Below are 7491 nucleotides of genomic sequence, written 5' to 3'. Positions count from 1 at the left end.
CACTCGCGGAAGGACCGCACCGCCCTGTCGAGAGGACCTGGCCTCCTCTCCCCCTCTGCTGCCGCTCCAAGTCCCGGCTGTCTCCCGGGGCTGGAGCCGCCCGCCCTCGCCCCCTGCCCCGCCGGCATCCCGCCCATCACCGCTCTCCCGGCTGGCGCTGCCCACGCCGCCTGCCCAGGGCGCTGTCGTGGAGCTGCTCCCAATTCCTGGAGACCTGTAAATACAGCTCTGATTTGAATGATTTTTTTTTGTTGTTTCACCTTCACAGCTTTTACAAAGTAAGGACTACCTGTTGCATACTCATGCGGCAGCGCTATTCCTCAGGATATGTCAGTGTTCCCCTCATTTATCAGGAGAAAGGACCGGGGATGCCCGAGCGGTCCCCTCTCTTCCCCGGGCAACGTGGCCTGGCCCCGGCCCCGGCCTGGCACTGCCAGAAGCGGCTGTCCGGTCTCGCCTTGGCCACCCGCCCCATTGTGCCCGCTGCCCTCAGGCTCCAGCAAACCTTGGGACTTTTGCCTTTAGGGATAATGCCTTGAGCCCAGAGGAGCGTGGCGGGGGACCTGGAGCGCCGCAGGGTGATGCCCACGCTCCCATGCCCCCCAAAACTTCCGGGACTGTCCTCTCCCGAGCGCGCTGCAGTCCCTGACATCCAGACGTGGGTGATCCGCGCCTCCCAAGGACTTCAGAAGCTAAGCACGCATATGCTTTCGTCTGACAGATAAGGCAGCCACCGCGGCTACTCCAAGGTCCGCTGTGTCCCAGCGGAATAATCGGAAACATCCCGGATGGTGCTGCTCTGCTCTCCCCATTAAGGCTGTGCCTATTTCCCACGCCCGAGCCCCTCCTCCCTTTCATTTACTCTCCGGGTGCTTTGCAAATGTAAAGGCTGCAATTTCATATCCCCGTACTCCAAAAGGACGGGTCCGTGCCTTTTGTAGTTCAGCCACAGCCAGGAAGTTGCTGATATCCTCGGATACTCGGCTCTGCCTCTAGGTGAACCTGTATCTGCCTTGAGCAGGGAGATAATGCGGTGGCTGTTGTTTTGCTGCTGCCAGTCCCTGGAGAGACCGTTTCCATGAAGTCTAAGCTCGGGGGGAAAAAACCAAAACAACCGAAACGGGCAACGCTATATAGCTCATGACTGGGAAATCAAAATTTCTCCCTAAATGAGGCTTTCTGATAGGACGAGGCTAGCAGAGGCGTCCCTATAATAAAGCGTGAGAGGAAAGTAGTTTGCCGGGCGGGAGGAGAGCTGCCTGGCTGGTTGTCAGAGGGGGCGGATCCTGCGCACGGGCGGGCAGCGCCGAGTCGGAGCGGCCCCGGCAGCCGCGGGGCTATTTCAGGAGCCGGGCGGAGGCGGCGGCTGGAGCCGGGGCTGTGATGGGGTTAGCGGTGCCGGTGGGCTGAGTGGGGGGCTTGCAAGCGGAGGCGAAGGCAGCCGGGAAAATACGCCTTTGCCTCGGATTGAGGGGAAAAAGATCGGGTTTTTGGGCTGCATCACAACTTAAGCAGCATCAAGCTGAGCTAGGCGGAGAGGGGAGCGGGAGGGGAAGAAGGAGGAGAAGAAGGAGGAGGAGGAGGAGGAGGAGACGGCTGCCACCGGGGGATTTGGGCTCGATTTATTGAAACAAATCAGTGCTCGGGAGAGAGCGGCGAGGAGGAGGAGGAGGAGAAGGTGGGGGTGGGGGGGTAGGAAGAGGGGGATCGAGAAAGAAAAGTGTGAGGACTGTGGCTGGGAGAAACAGAAGTGATGAGAGAGCGAGCAGGGAGGCTGGAGGAGGCTGCCCGTCCTGTCGCTGCGCCCCGCGGGGACCGCCGCTCCTGCCGCCGCCGGGTGCCCCCGCGGCCGCCGCTGCCGCCCCGCCGCCCCCGGCCCGCGCCATGGAGGCGCTGAACGGCCCCGGACCGGGGCCCGGCGACGCGCTGCGGCCGCAGCCGGCTTCGCCCGGCCACCACCACCCGCACGCCGAGAAGAAGCGGCTGCACCGCGCCCCGTCGCCCGCCAGACCCTTCCTCAAGGACCTGCACGCCCGCGCCGCCGCCAAGCCTCCGCCCGCGCCCCCCAAGTCCCCCGGCCTCCCCGCTCGGGCGCCCTCGTCGCCGCACCCGGGCGTCCACCAGCCCTCCGCGGGGCTCCTGGCGGCGCCGGGCCGCCTCTCCCGCCGCCCCGCCGCCCCGGGGAGCAAGGCGGCCGCCGCCGCCGTCACCGCCGTCGGCAGGGCGGGCGCCAAGGCCGCCCCCTGCGCTAAGCGGGCAGCCCGCGGTCCAGAGCCGGGGCCCGGCGGCCGGGGCGCGGGGCGGCAGCCCGGAGGGGAGGCGGCCCCGCCGCCCGGCAAGGGCAGGAAGGCGAAGCGGGGAGCCGCGGCGGGCAGCGGCCATGCGGCTGCGGCGCTGGCCCGCGTGGGCCACACGGACAGCAGCTCCGACCTCTCCGACTGCCCCTCCGAGCCGCTTTCCGACGAGCAGCGCCTGGCCCCGGCCGCCAGCAGCGACGCCGAGTCCGGCACCGGCTCAAGCGACCGGGAGCGTGAGCCGCTCGCCGCTCATGCCGCCGCTCATCCCGCCGCCGAGCAGCTCCGCGCCGGCCACGGCCCCGGCCCCGGGCGCGGAGCTCCGGCGGCCCTCGGCTCCCGCGGGGATGCGCTACCTGCGGCCACGGGCGGGGGGAGAGCCCCGAGCCGCGGGGAGCCGCCGCCGGCAGCCCCGGAGGAGCTGCAGCGGGAGGTGGAGGAGCTGCGCTCGGAGAACGAGTACCTCAAGGTGAGCATCGCCCTCGGCGGGGAAGGGAAGGGAAGGGCAGGAGGCGGCAGCGGTAGAAACGCGGCCCCCTCCTGCCCGGGAATGTGGGACCGCGCTTGGAAGGGGGGAAGAATATTCGCGCTGCCTGGAGTTACCTCCCATGGGACCCCGGCCCCCGCTGGACCAAATGCCAAATTTTACCCGCAGGAGAGAAATAGGGGCAGGGAGAGCCAGCCGGGCGCCTCCTCCCCCTCCTCCCCCGCCCCCACGAAGTGGGACCGCGGCGCGGCTTAAGGACAGTTAAGGGACCTGAGCGTATGATCGCGGCTCCCTGCAAAGCCCGATTTGTGGGCGCTGGATGAGCGTCAGTCCGATGCAACACGTACCGTGGCAATGTTGCGTTTGGTTGACGTGGCGGTAGCTCAGCAAACCCCGACTCTTTCTAAAGCACCGCAAACACTCTACTGGTTAGCAGAACTTTGCTTTCCAGGAACTGTTTTCCTCAGCATCACCCTTTAGGAAAAGCCAAAGGAACAGGTTCCCTCATTTGATGTGGAAAGTATGACAGCATTATATGCTCTGATTATTGTGTTACTTTTTCACTGGAAAGTGAAGCCACTCGCTGTGAAGTACTAAAAGAACAACAAGAGCAGCAAGAAAAGTGTCATTGCATCCTTGTACAGGTAGAAAAGTATATCAGTAGGAATCCATCCTCGGAGAAACAGGAAAGCTAAATTCAGGCGAGCTCTGAGCTGCGTTGACCTGTGGGAACCTTTAGTTGGACTTGTACTTACAATCTGATCTTTTGGCAGAGTAAAGAAGCTACATCCATAAAGATCTATAAATAAGATAAACTGAGATAATCCTGTAACCACAGCCACTGTTTGACTCTGCCTCTGGTGAAAACAATCTTTGTTCCCTGATATTTGGAACTCCCTGTTGTCAAGCAAAATAACCATGGAAATCCATGTAAATCTAGGATTCTTACTCAAATAAGAACTGCACTTTTGTGTGTAACCTTGGGAAACAAGAGTGATAAAGATATAGGCTAGGCTCGTTAAGGGGTTTTGGCTAAGGTACATGAACCAATATTCAGCATAGCAAAAGGGTAACAGCAGGGGTGCTGCAAGGTTCTTTGCCAGGTCTGGTGCTGCTTAGTGAACTGGAAAAAGGAATGAGCAATGATACAGCAAAATTTTCAGATGACATTAAGTTTTTCTAGCTTAAGTCAAGTCCAGCAAAGATCAGACAGAACTTAATCATAAAGTTAACCCCTGAGGAACGTGTGAAAAATGAAGGCAGAGGATGGTAAATAAATCTTAATATTCAAAATCTTAAGAACTTGGAGGGAATAATTATGCACTTTTCTGTTTAAGTGTGTTGTGTTAACTTGGGAGCGTCATGAGAGAAGGAGAAATGAAAATCTGCAAAAAATTGTTAGTCTCTGTTCAGTTCCCACTGTAATCTAACTCAAAGTGTGGCAATATTTTATAGAACTGTAGCTGTTACAAAGGTCAGTGAGTGTACCTGAAATACTGTGGGCACTGCTGGTCATCTAGAAAAGGATAATACAGAACCAGACCAATAAAAATTATTGGCTTGTAGCAAAGCTTTTATAGCACTCATTGCATGGGAAACTCGAGTGTGGTAGGGAAATGTAATAGTCTATAAAAAGATGAGCAGCACAGAGAACCTTTATCACAAGCTTCTGTTTTATTTGACAGCCTAGAAGCAAGAGGAGATGTAGTGAAATCAGAATTGATAATGAGAATTGCTTAAGGAGTAGCTAATTGGCACTGCCATTAGAAGTCATGAAGTCCAAGAGCATCCCTTTGCATTACAGGATTTGAACAAGTATATGAGTATTATATACTTAAACCCATTACAAAGTGTGCGTCAAGCTCTCTTTCTTTTAACTATGGGAAACTGGGGGGGGGAAGTGTGTTTGAATTGTCTAGGACATACCCTTGTTTGCGTGTCCCCCCTGTGACCATGGGACCTAGTTGACAATGGCAAGTCTTAGGTGAAGAACTCTATTCTGCTTCATTCCAAATTTTTCACCCTGCGCAACGTCTTCAGATCTTTCACCTTGATGTCTTCATCATCTACAGCAGTTGTTTCCTCTTTTTCCACTTTTTTTGATTCAGATTGTGACTTTATCATGTTGAAAGTATTTCTGAGTCTGGTAGGATAATACAGACTGGTTTCTTTGGTGGGCATGTCTTGGTGCCTGGAAAGCCATGAGCTAACACCATTGCCCCTTCTGAGAGAAATGAGTCCATTGTCTGCTTTGCTGGGCCACCTTGGGGTGTGAGGTCTTAGTTCTGGTCCTCTCTCAAAATGGCTGGAAACAGCCCAGTGGTGCAAAAATTATCAAGAGAATTCCCAAACCTCATTCGCCTTTCCTAGGAAAACCTATAAAAAAGTCTACAAATTAAAACCACATCACTGTCTGAGTTGTTTACTTGTGGGTTTGTTCCATGTGTTTTTTACAATGCAGTTCTCTTGGTTGGCATTGGAGTGAGCTGTGTTTCTCCAGAGGAGTCTAAGGGATAACAGGGATGCTGTCAACTGTAAATAGACAAATGATTAGATAAATCCCAGAAGAAACTGTTAATTTCCTGAGCATGGCCACAAGCCAAATTTTGTGGTTTTCACTCCTCCTTATCCCTCCCTGCAGCTGGAGTGCAGCCCTAAGTGCACATAATAAAGTCTTTTTCGGGGAATTTTAACTTTCAGGTTGGAAGGTCTTTCATGTATCTTTCATGTGTCTGTTACATGTTATAGAAGATACACACACAGAGAGAGACTTAGTGCTAAAGATTACTAGAGATTAAAGTGTTATCAGAAATAAAAAACAAAAACAAACACAATAATTTGTTTTGGTTTCTACACATTAAGTACTAGAAAGTCTCCCACAATGCAGAGCAAGCTGCTGCTTCTGCAAACATCTCAGACTTCTTATACCATGAGCCAGATTTTAACTTGGTATCAAGTTTCCACCTTATGTATTTTGCCCTAGATAAGAATTTGGCTCTAGCCATAGCTAACTAGCTGCAAAGCTAAGCCTGTAGGTGAAGTGCATGAGGAGATGTGTTTACACTGAGAAGCCTCTCATCTACTACCGCTTGTGAAATTTCACCATTGATTTCAGTTTCATGTATTCCTTGCATGACCTTATTTCAGCTACCTGTGGGGGAAGACTGTAATACTACAGCAGCATTTTGAAATATATAACTTAGTTGTTGATGTCTAAAAAGAGAAATTTTGTCATGGTGCCTGACTCTGCCGGACCAGGAAATCCTTGGTAACTGCTGGTAGTAGATAAAGTTTTAGTTATTGCTCATCAGTCCTGCTAGTAGTAGCAAAACACTGCCCACACAAGTGGTTGATTTTCAAGTTTTCTTTAAAGTGTCCAGCACATGGAGAAGTGTCATTCACCATGCAAGTCCTTGGGAAACTTGGAAAGAAACCCTTTGTGGTGTAGAGTCCTCTGAAGGGTGGGGAATCTTTAGGAAAGGGGCCCAAATTTTAGCAATTAGAGATGTTTTTTCTTTGTCTCAGCCAAACTTTAGTTGAGACTGTGTTAATTAAACGAATGTGCTAGCAGAAACAGCAGCGGTGTTTTAGTCACAACACACGCCCCTTTTCTCTTTGCACCCTTCATGGCCGTAATGTGAAAGCCGCCTCCTACATGAGGCGTGACACTTCCTACAGCCCTTAAAATAAACCTGGTGCTTGCTGTGCTTTTTTTTTACCTGCCCTTCTCTTTGTGCCTGTGTTGCTACAAGTTCAATATGCTGAAAATTCTGCTGCAGCGTGGATTAGCACAGACAATGTACTATCTTGGATTTATTAGATGACTGTCTTTTTTGTCTTGCTTTGTCTTTTTTTCTTTCTGCATTCATTTGTTACTGTGACATATTCTGGATATAAATTGACCAAGGGACCACTGCAGGCCCTGTATTCCACTCTGATCCATCTAAACTAGGTTCATTTTTGTTGAAAATCACAATGTGTGTCATAAGGGGCTACATTGTGTTTCTTTACTCACTTGAAAATGTAGCTCTTTGAGTTGCAGCCTTGCCCTGAACTCAGGGGAAGTAATTCCACCACTTCTTTTATTAACCTGCAGGGATTTGTGGATGTCAAAGGGTTTTGCAGAGCAAAAATGATGCACAGTGACGGCACCAGTTTTTTCCCGTTTAGTGAGGGTTGCCAGGGTTAGCAGGGTTAGCTCATCGCGCATCCCTGCTCGACGTGCTGCTTTTCCCACCGGAGAGTGGCGGCCGGAGCGAATGGAAGGTGACAACCCTGCCCGGGGCACGAACCCCAGGTGCTGGTCTCAGCCGGAGGGACGGTCAGCTGCAGGAGGATGTCACTTTGGGGGAAGAATAACGAGGCCATGTGCCTCGCTACTCCAGCTGAGTCCGGGCAGCCGCCACCCTGCCTGGAGGGGATGAGCTCTGTGATGCAGCGGGCAATAGTTTGCCCCGGTGGCCGTCAAGAAATGCTATCGATGTTGCCATTGATGAGTGCTCCAACAGCTTCAGCAGCCCCAGTCTGGGATATGTGTGGAAACAATACTGTGGCTAATGCCTGAATGAAGCAGAAAAGCTGCCAGATGCTGCTCTCAGATCCTGCAAAGTTAAACCAGCCCTGAAGTCAACAGGTGTTCACGGTCCTATGACTTTTCAGTTCACATCTTGGTTTGTGCACAAGCTGCAGACCCCGTTGGATTGGTGCATG

General features: G+C 53.0%; 1 protein-coding gene across 8 annotated transcripts in view; it reads left to right on the top strand.

The window, feature by feature from the left end:
• The first annotated feature begins 2603 nt into the window (after positions 1 to 2603).
• Positions 2604 to 7491, top strand: part of MTCL1 (microtubule crosslinking factor 1) — a 101817-nt gene continuing 96929 nt past the window's right edge. For 3 of the 8 annotated variants that reach the window (XM_059858260.1, XM_059858316.1, XM_059858308.1), the window contains exon 1: positions 2604 to 2763. The gene's annotated coding sequence lies outside the window, so the exon portion shown is untranslated. The remainder of the gene's footprint in view (positions 2764 to 7491) is intronic. The other 5 variants (XM_059858268.1, XM_059858278.1, XM_059858287.1 and 2 more) reach the window with 2 other exon arrangements.

This window comes from Haemorhous mexicanus, chromosome 1 (genome assembly GCF_027477595.1).
Source record: "Haemorhous mexicanus isolate bHaeMex1 chromosome 1, bHaeMex1.pri, whole genome shotgun sequence".
In the NCBI taxonomy this organism is placed as follows: domain Eukaryota; kingdom Metazoa; phylum Chordata; class Aves; order Passeriformes; family Fringillidae; genus Haemorhous; species Haemorhous mexicanus.
The sequence above is the reverse complement of the archived record's forward strand: the minus strand, read 5'-3'. Positions and strand labels throughout refer to the sequence as shown.